The sequence below is a fragment of the Zonotrichia albicollis genome, chromosome 2 (assembly GCF_047830755.1).
Source record: "Zonotrichia albicollis isolate bZonAlb1 chromosome 2, bZonAlb1.hap1, whole genome shotgun sequence".
Lineage (NCBI taxonomy): Eukaryota > Metazoa > Chordata > Aves > Passeriformes > Passerellidae > Zonotrichia > Zonotrichia albicollis.
In genome coordinates this window covers 44,643,074-44,660,977 of record NC_133820.1, presented here as the reverse complement: position 1 = coordinate 44,660,977, position 17,904 = coordinate 44,643,074, and the positions used below count along the sequence as shown (strand labels likewise).

The 17,904-nt window shown below is 42.9% G+C and overlaps 1 protein-coding gene across 20 annotated transcripts in view; it reads left to right on the top strand.

Annotated features, from left to right (window-relative positions):
• The window catches only part of TENM4 (teneurin transmembrane protein 4), a 1,564,491-nt gene that overhangs the window by 953,568 nt on the left and 593,019 nt on the right, over positions 1 to 17,904 (top strand). For 15 of the 20 annotated variants that reach the window (XM_074535017.1, XM_074535019.1, XM_074535018.1 and 12 more), the window contains one exon: positions 4,963 to 5,122. The gene's annotated coding sequence lies outside the window, so the exon portion shown is untranslated. Of the gene's footprint in view, positions 1 to 4,962; positions 5,123 to 13,400; positions 13,883 to 17,904 lie in introns of those variants that run through there. The other 5 variants (XM_026792647.2, XM_014266165.3, XM_026792646.2 and 2 more) reach the window with 3 other exon arrangements.

Sequence of the window (17,904 nt, the reverse complement as noted above, 5' to 3'; positions counted from 1 at the left end):
CCAGTGCACGCTCCCCTGTGCCACACTCTGAAAAAAATAAATCAAATGTCTGTACCTGAGGCTCCTTCATTTCCCATGCAGAGCTCTCCTTTAATGTAGGCTTCTCATGGTACCTTTCTTTGCCAAGAAGGGGCTGACAATGGCTTATTTACCTACTTACCTGTCCTTGAGCTATGTGGCTTTTCTTTGAATAAATTAAACTGGCTGTTTCGAGTGATGCTTTCAGCCTCTCCAGTCTGGATCTAATTCTCAGAAGAGTTTTTGCTTAAAACCTGTTTTTCAAGTTTTCAACCAAGTATTGACTGCCTGCGAGATGCAGCTCTCTGAAAAGACCCTGGTGCCTATGGGTAAGGAAAAATATCCTATCTGGCTACCTTCCCTGCTTTTAGGTTTCCTATATACTTATGATAGACTAAGAGTGGAATGAGGGCTTGCTAAAACATGTCCTTGTCTTTTTTCAGTTAATTGTCTTGCTTGTTTGCTGCTCGTGACTCTGGGACCAGATTTTCTGCTGCTGAGAGTTTCTTTAAATCCACTGCTAGGAAATAGGTTTATTTTTTAATGCTATAATAGCATTTTTAATATTCCTGAGTGGATATACAAATTAGCTTTGCTTTGTGTGACTGATTCTGTCTTACAGGAAATGGTGATAAATACTTGAAAAACTGTCGTACTTAGGAAGTTTGATTTTAGTTTCCAAAGCAGAGGAAAATCTTGATTTCAATTTTTGGCAAAGGGTGTTTTTGTCATGTATTTTCTATGATCTCAGAAGCAACAAAATTTCAGGGGCCAAATGCTCATTTGTATGAGCTGACTTATCTCTGAGGCAAGGAATTTTATGGTTCATCAGAAAAGCTGTCTGTTGTCATGGACATGGGGTGATTTTTTTTCCCCTTGGGTGCCTAGGAGAAGAAATAAAAAAAACAAAACAGTGAGACAGAAAAACATGCTGAAATATCATGCAGAAAAGATGCCTTTTCTTTATAGTACACTGTAGAAAGTTCTAAAGATGATGTCCCAGGCACATTAAAGCATAACATGTATTAAATCTGGCACACAGCTAGAGTAAACTGTTGTTTCTCTGTTGCTTTGTTTCTCCCTATGCATTACCACTGTTTTCAAGCATATTGTGTTTTTACATATGCATATTCTTGTGGAGTGGGGAGAGAGGAAACCATAAGGGTGGCAGAGACCAAAAAAACAGAGGTCCCTTTCATTGCTGGAGCTGTCATCAGGATCAGGGTGCAATACATATCATCAGAGTTCTCAGCAATGCTCAGGGCAGAAGTGAAGAGAAATATTCAATCCCAGGCCCTTCTTTGGAAATATTGGCTCACTATTTACTACCAGGAGTAGCTAGAACTAATTGCACACCATGCTGGGCTCTTCAGAACAGTTCACTTCAAAATGGTCTCTGACTACAGATCTGCATGCCTCAATCCAAAAGCATTCAGGATAATTCTGTCCCAGGTCTGATGCACCTGAAATCAGAATTTGGACCTAAATAAAATAGCTGTTATTAAATTATTATTATCATCATTGCTATTATCTCTGTGTAAACAAAATACCACATACCATGACGAAACTGCTGCTTTTATCTCTCTTTGTAATGCTCCAAATCCTGTAATCTAATTGTTACACATCCTTGCTCAAAAGAAAGGCTCAAATATTAGCTTAAGGTTGTAATAGTAATTAGCACTGCAGAAGCTTAAGCTATCTGTGTAGATCACAGGGTTTGCTTACCACATACTTTATCGGTAGGTTAGCTCGGGCACCTTATCATCTGACACTAGGAATCCTGAGTTCAGCTGATTTTTTAGGAGTCTGTCTGTTCTGAATGTTTGCTCTTTATCTCTTAGGCTGTGGTTGAACATGCATCAAACACAGAAAGGAATGTAAGGGGTGAGGGAGCAGGGGAATGGGGAAAACCAAGTGTTCTGGCAGTGAAATGGTACTAAATAATGCCAAAATGTACTTGAAAGAGGAGTGGCAGTAGGATCTGAATAACTGATGGTAGAACCAAGACAGAAGTAGGGTTTCCACTGACAGAGCAAAGGTAGTAATTCACACCCAAACACTGCATCTGTCAGCTGAATGCAGAGGTGAGCAGAGCAACTCTGCTGCCATGTACACCAGGGAAATTCCAGCACCAGAGATTTGGAGACTGGATGCTCTGGCTTTGACACGGTGGCAAATTTACTGTATGCCTTTACTGAGAGCATTTTAAATTGACTTTTAAAATGCAATCCAGTTTGTTTTCTGGTGCGTCTGTTCAGTAGCTGTGGAGAGGGTATAGTAAGGCTCATTCCATAACCTGTCTTCTGCTAGTGTCCTCTTTTTTTGCTCTTTCCTTCATTTCAAGTATCTGGAACAAGGTATAGATTATAAGGATGCTTACTTTTTACAGAGTGGTTGTTTTTAGGTTCTGATAAAAGACAGAAGGAAAATCCTCACTCAAGATATTAGTCAAACCCCGTCCTTCAAGAACAACCAAGTCACTCTATTAACATCTTAAATCAAATATTCCTTTCCACAAAATCACACCCTCCAACTTTTGTTTTCTTCTCTCCTTCAATAACACCATTTTCTCTTTGACCACAGCCCTTGGCAAGTCTTCCTTTCCATTTTTGTCTCTCCCTGTGCACACCTACTCCCTCTACAAAAGTCTCCTCTCTTCTGCTGGCTTGCCAGGTGCATTGTGTGAAGATCCAAGAAGTCACTCACAGGTAGCTGAGCTGGCTGGTATGCATGCACCGACTGGCCAGCTGGCAGCTCAAGCCAAGCAATTAGCTAACGAGCTTATACCACAGTCTTTCACTCACACGAGCTGTGCTTTGTCTCACACGCCACTGATTTTCATAATATATGTAGGATATTTATATCTTTTAAGCTTTTACCTCTCTAGAGAATGGGGTGAAATTAGCCACCAGGTTCAGAAAACATTGCTGGGCACAGGATTGACAGATGGAGAGCCAGATGGACAGACAGCACTCCTATAAAAGCCTTATTTCCTTAGGAAAAGAGGCCATTGGGTCTAAGCACTACTGGTACAGGGTTACAGGATGGATGGGGGGGGATTATAGCCCTCATTAACAGATGTCATGTGTCAGACACTCCTGCAGAGAGATGCAGAGGGAGAGGAAGGGAAGCACCTTATTTTGCCTTGCAGGTGTGTGTCCTGTTCTGACTCAAGTAAACTCACAGCAGACTGGCATAGCTACACAGTGATTCAAAAGGGAAAGGGAAAGGAAGGCAGATTTGTCACTAGCTTCATTAGTCCTTTGTGGATTGTCATTTAAAGGCACTCATGTGGCCTTTCCTAATCTCACCCAACAAGATCATGAAAGATTTTCTGATGTTTTCTTTACCCAGCCCAAGAGGGTAAATTAAGTAGCATATTAAGATTGTAGTCTCTTACTCTGAAAATTATTTGAACCCATCCTCTGACCCAGCTGCACTCTGAAAATGGCTGGATCAGGCATGATCAGGTCTAACAGGCTACGTAGTCTATATCTGGGGATTTCAAATAGGAAAAAAGGCCACTTTTAAATGTACTGCTTACTGAATCTTAAAACCCACTACTTAACCTCATTTTCTAAATCTGTAGTCATTAATATGAAAATGCTACAGCAAAAATTCATAGACACACAGAACAGCTTGGATTGAAAGGGATCTTAAAGATCATCTAGTTCCAACCCTGGTTCCATGGGCAGGGCATTTAATCTCTGCAACCCTTCTCTGGGGTTTAGTAGTAGTGGTGCACTAGCACAGGCTTTGGACTGGTCCCTGTTAGACTCATGACTGAGTAACAGTCTATAGGATCAACCACCTGTTTTATTTAGCCATTTTTTACCACTAGATAGTAATTTTTGTAGCATCCTTCCTTTGTAGCATCCTTAGCACCACAGTGAGCTACTATGTGAGGTGGGGAATGTAAAGGAAGTGAAAGGTGAAATGCCTTAATTGGGAGGATTATCATGTGCAGAGTTGATATATGAACAAAACCTGGCCCCAGAGGTTATGGAATTCCTGCCAGGACAGTGGGTGGGAACCCTTGGTTGAACCCAATTTCCTGCTTGAAGAACTGTTGCTCAGCAAGCAGGCTTTGAGTTGTCCTCACAGATGGATTCATCTGAAGCCTGGATGTTGGGTTGTGGATGCTCACTGCAACACGGGCAGTCCTGAAATGGAGAGAATGAAAAGTTTCAGAAAGTAATGTCAGTTACTGCATTTTAGAAAGCAATTGTGTTGCTCACAGTTTTATTTAAATTTGTAGGATAGCTATGAAAACATCCCATTATTTTGATGCCGTGCATAAATTTATCATAGCCAAGGGTAACTAGTACAATAAAATAAGCACAGATGCTGCTGGAGCTTTTCAGAACAACTTTCACTCCACACTTTCCAGTAATATGATGCACCTTCACTACTGAAAGCTTTGTAATCAATCCTTTTACTTTTCTTTCACTACAAAAGTTCCTCTTAAAAGAACACCAGATCTAATCTTCAAAAATATTTGCTGACTTCTGAAGCATGTTCTCATGCCTCTGAGTTTGAAGTTACAGTAGAAAATTTACTTATGTAGGATGGCAATCCAAATAATCTTATTTTATCTGAAAGTATATAAAGGTCGTATCAAAATTTCATTGGAGTTCTGTCCAAGGAAAAAGAAGTTGCTTGCTTATGAAATTCTGTTATAAATGCATTTAACATCTGGTCCTGCAAATGTACATGATTGTTTCTTTGTGACCCCTTGCAATGAATAAAGGCAAGAGATGTGAGTAGAGATGTGCAGGATTAGATCCCTTACTTTATGTAATTTTTTTTCCTATGGCATTTCAATGATAAAAGACTAATTTCTGCCCTTGCTTAACCTCCAGCAACCCCACTGATTTCCTTGTTCATTCCAGATTGTAATGAATGACTTTACACACTGGAGCCTTTTTATTCTTTCCCTTCCAGATTGAGTGTCTCAGCCCAGACAATGGGCCCCTGCCTCCAGGAGTGTGCGACTGAAATAAATCCACGGAGTTGAGCAGCCGCACTCTGTCGTGACCGCGAGCCGAAGCTGGATTCTGACACACAAACTTCCATGGAGCATAAGCCAGGGGAGAGCATGCAGGTGAGCAGAATTTCTAACTTCTTAGCATGGCTTGTGTTCGTATCAGCCCTGACTCATGGGTTATACGCATAGGGTATGTATTAAATATCACTGTACTTGCACCACGTGTGTCTAATTGAGATAATTATGGCTGTTGGAGTGCTGGTGGGACTTGCAGTCCTTAATGCACTTATCCCCACAACATCTGATAAAGCAAGGAAGTCTTTTTATCTGTATATTATACAGAGGAAACTGAAGCCTAGACAGTTTTTTTTTTGCTATGCCAGGGAGCTGAATCTGGGTTTTCCAAGCTGAAAGCTAGCACTCAGTCTGTTGGTCTGTCTTGAAATAAGCAGTACAAATAGGCACAGAGAACTGGGGATACTGAACTACTTCACTGTGATACATCAGACATGATAAATTGCTACCGTTAAATAAAGTGTTAGAGAATTGTCACGTAGCTATGGAGAGGCCACACTGTTATTAAGGATGCAAAAGGCAGACATTTCAGCTTATTCTTCCGTATCCATATTGACTCTGAAGTGCAAACAATAATAAAAACTAAATTTTGCCAGTAAGCTATCACAATTTATCTGGAGGACAGCGTAGAAAGTGGGAGCAGAGCTCAATCCCTCCCTTCTTGTGAGTGGTTACGTGTCAGCTGATGGAGGCAGCCCAGGCAGGAGGCATATTCATGCTATTTACCATTCTGGTGAGGATTCAGTGAGACAGGCTGGGGGTTGAGTCCTAAAAATTTAACAAGGATTGTAAATGTGTATCAGAACCAGTCACTGTACTCAGATCTGCTGTGTCGATACCACAAGATCATAATTTTCTCTGTTGTCATACAGTAATGTGGGAACTTTGCCATCTCAGAAGTCAATGGTTGGTTCAACACGTGAAAAGGAGGTGCCAGAAGTGAAGGTGTTGGGGAAGTGGGGGCTTTATTCTGCTGGCTCAGACATTATTCTCTAAAGGGCAGAGATGTCTCCAGATCTGTTCCTTTAGTAAGACCAAGACTCTCTGTGATTGAAATAACTGGCTTTTCATTTCCCAAGAGCATCTAGCATGTGAATGGGACTATTATTATGAATTTTGCTATTGCACAGGCATAAATCTGGAGTGATCACAAAGTTAGTCAAGATACGTGGCCTTATTGGAGAATTCAAAAATATCACACACGTGTCTAAACCAGAAGATTTCATCAGGAAAAAAATCTCTTTCATGATGAGGTTATGTCTTGAATATGGCTGCAGATTGGCCTTCTAAGTTTTATTTGATATTGCTTGATATGCTGCAATATTTCATTGTAATTTAATGGCAATTCCTATTCACACAGCTATACTAAATAGGTTCTTATACGTACCTATTACCTTGGTAGCCAGGTTTCTATATCAAATCCTGAACATTCCAGTATTATTAAAAAATATAAAATCCATCTATTCCATCTGCTTTGTACAGTAAGGTGAACAAAATTGGATGTAAAGTCACAGTGTGGTAACAGGGTAATTATTTTTTGGAGTTTCTTCTAATATACTTATGGTCAATTGTATTGAAGATGTATTATATCACAGTTGTTCATGGCTGTTTTATCATGTGCTGTGAATTGAGAAATATTTTATCCTATCCCTGGATTTAAAAAAGCATACTTAAGATTTTTAGAGAGGAAAATATGTCTTTGAAAAGGTGTAATTTGATCCTCTGAGCAATTTATACAATTCTTGACATGATCTACATCTTCTTGATGAATATTTTTCTTCTTCCTAAGACATCACTGGTATTTCTGGGGATAAGAGAGACCTCATTCTACTTCAGTAGACTGAATGAACCAATATTTCATTTGAAGTTCACTTTATATGGTACATACAGTATGTTTACACAATCCCAAAATCTTTACTTCAAGAACAATTGTCTTCCACAGAAGTGGCCTCCTGAAATGTTTTCCTTAGTTTAAAAAAAAAGAAAAGAAAAAAAAAAAAAGAAAGAAAAAAGGTCATATTTACAGAGTTAAAATATAAACAATATACAGGGAAAAAGAATGTAATAGGCTTAGGGTAAGGAGAATACAGACCTATATGCTTACAGGACCTTCCACCTAATTGCCTATAAATAATTGTCTTGTGCATATAACCCACATCAGAGCACGGTCTATAAGCCTGGGTGTCAGCTGCAGAGCTCAGCTGCTGTTTGTAAATGGTATTAACTGTGCTCTTGGTTTTTCTGTGCTTAACTGTATATAGTTTTGTTTTATTGGCACTGTACTGTAAGCATATTCTGCACTATGCAAATATAAGAGCTGAGAAGCATATGGGCCGAATCCTGCAACATTCTCTCAGGCAAATGGCCAATTCACTTGATGGGAACTTTTCCTGAGTAAGCAGTCAGAGCAGACTCTCAGCTCCATCGTATGCCTCGGCTTCTTTTCAGGTATGACAACAGACACTGGTGCTTTGCAAGGAAGGAAAGGAAGGGTATAAGACCCAGTACTGAGGGTAGATGCTTAGCTCTGTTCTTCTCAAGACTTAAGATCTACTGAGATGCTACAAAAGGCATAGTCAGCATAGAGTGACCCTCTCCAGCCTTTAGCAGCTTGTTAAAAATCTGCTAATGAAAGGAAAGACACTTACAAAAGGAAAGAGTCTTCAGGACAAGAGGAAAGGGCCTCTTCCCTGGTTGTGCCAGGGAAGGTTTCTTCACTGAACAGACTGCTCAGGGAAGTGGGGGAATCGCCATCTCAGAAGCATTCAAAAGACTTGTGGATGTGGCACTTGAGGACATGGTTTACTGATGGACTTGACAGTGCTGGGTCAACAGTTGGTCTTTTCTAATCTTAATAATTCTGTGATTGAATATGTGATAGCATTTCTTCTTCCCCACTCTGGACATAATCTCATGGCACCAGTAGTGGAAACATCTCTCTAGTCAATGCAGACAGATTTAAGCTGCAAGAATTCATGGAGTGAAGAGAAAGAGAAGGGAAATCCTCCTTTTGATAAAGAGCACCAGTGATTTCTGCTCCACCACCTTGTTCAAGAGCTTTGTCAGAGAGACATAACTCAAAGTGGGAACTTCAGGACTCAGCTCTGCATCCAGCTCTGGTTCAGCCCTGCTATCTATCATACAGGAATGGGGTTTCACCCTTTAACTGTGTAGGTGGCTAAAAGCTCTGTCCTATTTCCTGATCTCTCTATATTACATAGTCCAAGCTGTGGTGACCAGCAATATGTTGTGGACTTCAGGTGCAAGACCTACAAAAGCTCACACAGGTGCTTTTCTTAATTGAGTCCAATTTTGTCTACACTGCCCCTCACAGCTTGATATGTACCAGAGAAGCTGGATTTGATCTAGCTACCATGGGAACCAGTGCAGCACTGATGCTGTAGCGCACATTTCAGCATGATCCCCACACAGACCCTGGTTACCCACTTGGGGCTGCTAAAGTGTGTTGAGCACTGGGCTGTGTGCTCCCAGTGCTAATGTCATCTCTAATAGCTACTCTGATATTAGCAGTGGTACCCATATTTTTCTTTCTCCTGCAGACAATTTCTTTCAGCAGTGTCTGATTGGAAACTTAAGCTTCAGCCCTTACTCATGTTCCTCATCCTCATCCTCATGAATCTCATGCACTTTTTAAACAAAATAGCTAATATTCCTCATCCTCATGTCCTCATGCACCTTTAAAACAAAACAGCTAATTCAAATAGAAGCTTAAAGGTCAAACACTCCAGACCTGGTTTTGCAAACCTTCTTGTGCATGACTTTTCCCCTTCTATTAAAAAAAAAAAAATTCTCATCAGGAAATGTTGGCAAAAAGGTTTTAATTACAGAAATCATTTTGCACCCTATGGAGAAAGCATGAAGAATGGCATATTTCCACATTTGAATTGCACATTCATCAAGAAAAGAGTGATTTCCCCTTAAGAATTTTCTGGAGGAGTAGAAAAGAGCATTGAACCCTGGGGTGTGTATTTTATAGTCTCTGAAAGGCAAATGGTTTCACTTCCATTGATTAAAATGCATGGGTTTTCCCTCTGGATTATTCTCCTGGATGTAGGAAAAAAATTAAAATCTTTAGTAGTGGCTGTCAAGTAGTGCAGCCCCTTAGGAGATGTCTCCACTAAGGCAAAGGGCTCACCAAACCAACTGCTGCTGAACTTGGCCATCAAGAAGCCTTTGACCACTAGATGTTGCTTTTTTTGCTTGATGAATGGGAACTTTACAAAATGTGTTTTCATTGTTTCGTTGGAGAGAATGCCAACATGGAAACACAAGCCGGCATTGGGAGCACCAGGTGCCAGTCCGAGTGGCAGCTCCAGGACTTGCTGTCCTTGCTCTCTGGCACACAAGGTCTAACAGGCTGTCATGGTTTGAGCCTGGCACAGAGCCAGTGCCCCCCATAAAAATGCCTCACCCTGGTGTCTGCTGTGAGATGTGACCAGGAATAAGCAAAACAGGCTCTAACTTAAACATAAAGACCACTTTATTACTCAAACTACAGGAAAATAGAGAAAGACTATAAGGAAAAGAAAGAAAAAAATTGAAAACCTTACAAAAAAGCCACTTTCCTCCTCCCCACTCCCTGACTTTCTCAATCCAATACATTCTCCCAAAACACCCGGTACGACACTTTAGTATACTCAAACATCAGTTCATGAAGAGGAAAGGAGTCCTTCTCGTTCCATAGGCTTCTCCTGGAAACACACTGAAACCTCGTGTGCTTCTCTGTTACTTCGGCACCGCCCGGAAGAAAAAAAAAGTCCTTCTGCCGCTTGTAACATCGTCCTTCCATGCCCAGTGCTCTCACCACTGACGGCATGGACCAGAGCTGCTTTTAGGGTTGTCTTTCAAGGATGCCTTGTCTCACTCCAAAAAGGCACAGTCTCTGCTTTTGGGACCTCTGTCCCCCCCATATTTTTCCAACCCCCTGGGGCCGGGGGGTCCTCACAAAGAACCTTCCTGGTTTTGAGGCACTGCCTCCCCCTAAATGCAGTCTGTGTCACAGGAACAACTGAGTCCATAGCCACGAGAAAAGTCCAGCCAAAAGGCCACTCCAAATCATCTCTCCCCATCCAATCATCTCCACATTCTCCGGGCCAGGTCCTTATCTTATCTCATCTCTCATCTCCCTTCTTATTCAGCTTCGAGGAGGATTAGCATTTTTGCAAGGCCCCAATCATGCAAGAAAGGGTTAAAAGTTTTCAGTCTCTGTCTGTCCTGGGACGAGATGATACTCCCACACGTGCTGCTGCTGCGGCCGGCCGGGCTCCCTCCCCCCTTCTCCTCCTGGCTGGCTGCCATCACATTCGGTGCCGCCGGCTCTCTCTCTCTCTCTCCTGGGGGGGGGGGCTGGCTGCCCGATGTCTCGATGTCTCTTGGGGCTCCCCCACCCTTCCATCCTTGAAAGCCCCCTCAACCCCCACCTCTGTCCAGGCCCCAGGCCTCCCGCATGGCGGCCCCTCCCCCGCCCAGCAGCAGCGGGCCGGGCGGGGGAAGAGATCTGACCTCTTCGCCCGACGATGTCCAAAAGAGGAAGTGCCAGGGCAGTGCCTTGCTTTTAACCCCTGTGTATTCTCGGAGGTGTGTCCAAACCCCACTGGCCACACCGGACGCCAGTCTCAAACCCAAAACCTTCATTGGTTTGACCACAGCTTCCCAGAATTCCCACTCCTTCCTGGTCAAACCATGACACAGGCATTAGTCTTGTCATTCACCTTCTTGTCCCACAGATGTGGCTTCTTTACAAACTCTTCCAAACCCTGCATGGAGGAGAACTTGGCTCAATAGTCACTGTTCTCAAGGTGCAAAGTGCAAAATTGCTGGGGTGCAGGACCCAGGCACAACGTTGCAGGCTGATGAACACTGATACTTTGACTGTACATCTTCATAAAATATGCTCCAAATTGGTATTCAGCACACTTCTGTGACCACAGTAATTCACTGTGAATTGAAGCAGGAGCAGGATTTTCCTAAGCAAAGTCACTTTTTTCCATTAAATTACTATTGTTCTTTTTTTACCAGGAGCATTATTGTCTAGTTCTGTTAACAGAAAAAGGCCAATTACACAAACAGTGCTGACCTGTTAAACTTGAATTCACCAGCCAGAATTCAAATAAACAGCATTCTACTCCCCACTTCAGTTTACTGATCTTTTCTTAATAATGTCACTTGAGTTTAAAAAGAACCAAAAAATTGTCTGAGGTGAATGGGTATATCAACTAAGTGTTTCAAAACCACAGGAAAGTAATGCAAACTGTAAGAGCACTAAGAACAAGAAAAAGTTATATGTAATTGGAAGAGAAGATGTTCCATTTCCTTTCTAAAATCAAATGCAAACTGCTCATGTGACTGATTTAGTATTGAACAAGAGAGGAAAAATTGCTTCTTGGCATTTAAATGGAAATGTTTCTTGTTCTGAAATTTTGGAAGCTTGCATACTGTATGATTTTTGAAAGGCTTATACAATTACCATTGAATTTGGATGAGGTCTATTCCTAACAATATATATATTTCTCAGTTAAACTTTTTCCTTCCGGAGACCTAAATTACCTTTGTCTAGAGTCTAGATTCCTGATGTGGAATATATTCCAGAGGTAATAAGGCCAATGCAAATATATTTCATTTTTAATATGTATGTCTGAAAAAAAACAGTGAACAGCAGCTGTTTTGCAATGCAGACCTTTATGTTGAGGACTGTGCTGTTTTAGGATGATGTTCTGATTTGCTGTGCACCTTTTTACTGAGATTTCTGGATTTGGAATAAAACACGTATCTTACCTCTTGCTTTCCACAAAGGCTAGAAATTTTAGGACAGAAGAAAAAGGCAGACCACAGCAGACTTGCATCTGGCTGATTTAAAGGTATGCCATGAAGAGGATGCTTCCCATGTAGCTCAAAGCACTGCAGGAAGTACTGCAGTCCATTATGTTCAGCACTCCTCTTACAATGCGGGTTAGGGCTGAATCCAGCGTCACTCCAAGATTTGTGATGTCAACACAAATCCTGTTGCTGAAAAGTTTTGTAAGAGTAAATTTTGAGGAGGGACTCGAAAGAGAAAAATGTGATTATTTGGTGAATGAGAAAATGATAGGCTGAGTGTAAATGGCAATGGGTGATACAGCCTGACAGGGATAAGTTATTGAGGACATGCCCAAGGTCAGGCAGTGAAGCAGTAGCAGGGCCTGACACTTAGCAACACTGTAACCCTCTCTTTCTTCAGAGTATGTTGAATAGCAGCGTTAAACAGACCTAAATTCTTGTCACTACTGTTAAAAATTATTAAAAAACAGATAAAACCAAACGAATCCCCCCCACCCAAATAAATAAAAGGCAGAAACTGGTAGCATTGATCTTCTTTCTGAGAATTTGACTTTAATTTTCAAACAGCACAATTCTGTAAAATAAGTTTAAAAATAGTAATTGATAATGACAATCATGTCATCCCGACGCCATTGTGGATGATGCCCCCTGACCCCAAAAGCAAGACATTATGCAAGCTGCCTAACTAGAGGCACAGGAGAAACAGAGGTTTCCTCCTCCTTGCGACGTGGGCTGAAACTAGAGCCCAATCGACCCCAAGAAGAGAGGGAGTTTCACCATGGCCAGGACATGAAGGCACCACCTGAGGCAGATCTCCACTTCTTGCCTCCATCCTGATCCCCACTCCATTCTCATGCTAAAGCAAATGTCATTCCGACCCATTCCCATGTGTATGTAATCCATGGCCAAGACCAGCCCGTTCCTATCATACCCAAGCACATCCTCTCCTGTCCTATTACCTTGTCATTCTCATGTCCGCACTTGATCCATGTCCTCACCATGCCCATACATCTGTCCATGCCCACATCACGTTGTCATTCTCATCTCCACACTTGATCCATGTCCTCACCATGCCCATACATCTGTCCATGCCCACATCACATCCATCCCCTCCCCATAGCCCTGTCCATGCTCTCTCCATGCCATGCATGCCTACATGCATGCCCAAATCCCCTTCATGCCCATGCCATGCCCGAGCCCTTCTCCCAGTGCCCATGCCTATGTCTGTGTCCTCCCCTGATCCATGCCTATGCCACGACTGCATCCTGCCCATGCCTGAGCCTATTCCCATCTCATGCCAATGTCTGTGTTCTCCCCTTGCCCGTGTCTCTGTACATCCCTGGCCCACATCCGTTCTGAGATCGTGGCCATGCCCACGTCTGCATGTCCTCAGCCCCACGTCCCTGCCGTGCCCGTGTCTGTGTCCTCCTGCCCAGCCCCACGCCTCTGCCATGTCCATGCCCATGCCAGCCCACGCCTGTTCCCACCCCGTGCCCCTCTCCCCGCATCCGCAGGCCGTGTCCGAGCTGTTCCCACGCCGCTGGGGCGGGCAGCCGCCCCCCGCATGTGCGCCTGTCATTCCAGCCGGGAGCGCCGGCTCCTGCCTCCCATTCATGTAACCTGTGTGTGTCTCTCTTTCTCTCTGTGTGTAACAGCGAGAGGGAGAGAGCGAGCGAGGCACGGAGAGAGGGAGGAGGAGGGGGGAAGCTTTAAATAAAGCCTTTGGATTGCAGCTGCTTATTTTGGGCAGTCCTACCAGGACGATTCCTGTCAGGAAAGAAGCTGGACCGGTCGTTGTTCTTTTTTTTTTTTTTTTACATTTATTTTGATTTTGATTTTTGGGGGTGGCAGCGGTGTATGTCTGAGCTGCCTGCGGAGATGAGCTCCGGTGCCTGCCTGTAGTTTCCACTTTGGGATCGCTGGACACAGAAGTGGCATTTCGGTGGGGGGAAAGCTGCAGACATGGTAAGCTTCGCTTTTCCTCTGAAAAGTGTATTTATGCCATAGACCCTTCTTGAATTTTCCCTTCCCCCTTCCCTCTTCCCACCAAACAGCCAGGCATACAGGCTGGGGCTGGGGAGAAGCTCTCTGAATCCCTGGCTTTCCCTCCCCAGCATCCATCCTTCCCTCCTGCCCAGCTCCCTGCCCTCCCCTCGCACAGTTTGCAGCAATTCGGAGGGAGGCAAAGATGCTGCGGGAAGCTTCGGGCTGGGGCGTTGGGGGGAGGATCAGGCACCCCCAGACTGCCAAAACCTTGCTTCAGGGTATGTTTGGAGTGGATTCTCCCACCCAACCTTCCCCCTCCTCGACCCTTCCCTCTGCACTCCGAGCTGTGCGGCTGTGCTGGGGGAAGGCAGCAGTGCAGATTGGGAGGCACTGGAGCAAGGATGCAGCTTTAAGATCAATCGGTGTTATTTATGTAATAGTAAAAGCAGGGAGGAAAGGAGGCAGAAAAAAATAGAATAAGAAAGAAGTGCCTTGGTATTTGTCAGCCCACAAGGCTCCTTCGGCTCTGTCTGAGCCCCCCATACTCATGTCCTGCTGCAGGGTGGTGCGTGGTGGGAGTGTGTGTATGTTTACATTTGGATCCGCGCTAGAATCGGGGGTGACGATGGGGTCTCCCATTTTCCAAGGAGGAAAGGTGGGTTTGCCTCCAACAAAAAGCAAAAAAAAAAAAAAAAAAAAAAAAGTCTGTTTCTTAGGCATTAAATGTTAAAGCCCTGCTTCCAGCCATGCCCTGCCATGATTAAAAGATCGCCCAAATAGTGTGGTGTTGGAGAAAAGATGCTGGAGTGCCTGGAAGAAATGCAGTGGTTCAGACTCGTGCTTGTATTCTCAGCAATTTGCATTCTCAAATACAAATTTGGGCTGTTGAACCTGAAACCAGGCTGCTACCATAGGGCATTTATTTCCTGGGATTTGTTTTGATTGAAAATATAGTGTAAAATATCTGGGATATTTTACTTCAAAAGAAGTAGTAGTTAAGAAATTTCTAAATCTTTAAAAAATAATAATTAGCTAACCCCCCCCAAAACTCTAAAAGTATTCACAAGGCAGTATTTATTTACTTTCTTATCATGACCACACTTAGAAATTCACGGTGGTTACAACCCTGTAAGCACATGATTTGAAAACAAAACCAAAATGAAACAAAACAAACTAACAAAAAAGAACCCCAAAACCAAATTCCAGCCAAAAAAACATATTTATGCCACTACCTTTTTTTATGGGATACATAGTCCGAAATACATTTTTCATACAGCCAAAACAGAATTACTAAATGCTCATTGAATAGATGGGTAATCTATTGATCTTGAATGCATTTGCTCATGGTTTTTCCTGGAAAGTTCAATTTCTTATGATTTAAAAATAATAAATAAAGAAGGCAATACACCAAAATCCTAAATCAAACTAAAAATTAGTCTCTCCACCTCAACCCTATCTTCCTTCTTAACTTTTTGCAATGAAGCCTCACCTTTACAGCCGCAACTTTTTCTTTTTTTTTTCTCCCCCGAGAAAAGTCCCAGGTGAAGGGAGGGCCATAAAATGAGAAAATGAGAGCAAATCTTTGAAGTTTGAAGTTGTCTGTGTGCTTTTTATAGGTAAACTTGTGCTTTAGTCTGGCAAGTTCTTAGCGTGCCGCTCTCTGCTCTGGGGCGCCGGAGCTGGGTAGGGGAAATTGGCAGCTCCCAGCCTATCCCAATCCCATTTCTTTCGGCTTAGCTGACCCTAATAAAATTGCCTACTAGTAGTGTAGCCCCTCCTCTCCTATGGAAAGTGCTCTGCTCCCAACATGTGCACCATATGTGCCTGCAACTACCAAGGCTTAGCACACATTCACCTAGAGCATGCCAGCAGCCTGCGTATGCCACCCGCACTCTGGCTCTGGCAGGAGCCGGGGATTGGCGATCAGGAACCCCAACCTCTCCCCTGGTAGCTGGGGGAGGCTGGGGCTGAGCCAGTGATTTGTATTTAATTTATTTCATTGGCCTCTTCAGAGCCAGGCGCCTCCCACCTAGTGCCTCTGCCTGTAGCACTTTTATGGGCTAGGGTGGAAAAAACAAGGAGTATGTGTGTGTATATATATATGTGTAGTGCAGTGGGGGGGAGCATAAAGGGAGGAAGATGTGTCTCTTGCACAGTTTTGCAGCGAGGCAGGACTTCAGAGCAGCTCACTCGGCTCTGCCTGTGTTACAGGGCTGAAGGAATTTGCTCGTTTGTGGCCATTGCGAGCTGCCCGTCCTTGTAAAATCCCCAGCTCCCAGACTCTGCCACGCTGCTGGATCAGTCCTTGCTGGAGTGGTCTGGTTTGTAGCTAGGAGTATCCTTTGCTGCCATGATCCCTTGAGAAGGCAATCCCCGGGTCAGTGCATGGCCAAGGAAAAGTAGGTTCTGTGCTAGTTTGCAGCCGGTCTGGAGGCAGAGAGGGGACCGACAGTGAGGTCTCGGTGTGTGGCCGGGCATTTCCCAGGCACCTGAAAATGAAACCTGTGTTGCACTTTCCTTGGGAGCAGGACCGCTGCTCTGCACCCACCATCCCGGTAAGGGGGTCTGCACACACAACTGGGGCAGGGGAGGAGGGGAGCTACCTTTGCAGACAACCTGTTTCACTTTTTTCCCCTTTTTTCCCTCAAAAAAGAATCACCAAGATTGGGAATTACTGGCCACTGCTCTGAGATGCACTATATCTTTACAGGGACTCTGCCTCCATGCCTCACCCTCCTTTCTCATACATACACACATGAATGTGTTCACATCTTCACAAGGGGAGATTTTCAATTAATCTGTTATTTATATGTGTGACCCAGAGAAGAAATGTGATATTTTGGTGAAGAAAGAGGATCATTAATATGGAAAAATGTTCTCAGGTTGTTCTTTGGCAAGGAAAGGGGTAAGAGGCAAAAGGAGATGCAGAAGTTTACTTCATAGTTTCCTTTTCTTATTAGCAAAGGGTCCTGGTTTAGAAAGGCTTTTCTGGGGAGAATTTGCCTTCTCTAATTTTAAAGGATGAGGAAAAATCATCGAGAGATAAGGGTAAAACTGCTCTTCTGGTTTTCACTGGGGGGGGGGAAATAGTCTCCCCTCCCCCTGATTTAATTTACTACTTGGATGGAAAAAGAGAGACATCTCTCTAATTTCAGTGGGTCTGGAGAAGGAGTGAGATTTGGGCTGAGAAGACTGCAATTTTAAGTCCATGTAGCTTATTTTAAGTCCATGTAGCTTAATTATTTTCCTTGACTCATTTAAAATAGATGCTTTCCTTTTATTTTGGTGAGCAGATAGTATGCTGGCAAGGGAAAATGTTATTTTTGTTTTACAAAGTGAATTTTTTTTTTATTTTATTTTATTGGTTTCCTGGAGTGCATAATAACGAAATGTTATTTCATTCTGTCTACAACATGTACACTATTCCAATTAAGAGCCTACTGTGATTATTTTTAACCTGGTGGTTTGCCATTTCTCTGCTCAGGAGAATAAAACATTGAGTTCTTGCACTTTAAAATAGCTGAGATGCTTAAGCAGAACTACCTTTTCCCTGGGAAAGTCATTTCCAGTTCTGTTGAGTTCCCGCTTCAATGGTTCATTTTCTGACAGAATCACATCTTTACAAGAAGAAGAACTATGATCTTATGTAACTTGATGTTTCCAGATCAAAAGTTACAAATATTGCAGTAATACCATGAAGAGAGAGATTTGACAGGAGGAATGTTGCGTGGCATATTTATTATTAGGATTTCAAATCAAGGCGGTTTTAAAAATTTATGGAGGGGAAAAGCAGAATTAAAAAAAGATGAATAAACAAAACCTTGCTAGTTTTATATCTTTAACATCACTTTTCCCTTTTATCTTAACTGTGTAGACAGTTGAGATTTCATTTTTTCTTTCCTTAAAGCAAACTCTTGTGTTTAAAAAATGTGTAGTTGTAATTTCGAGAGATGAAGTAGCTTGAAACTCGCTCTCTCTCAGATTTGATTCAAAGAAATGAA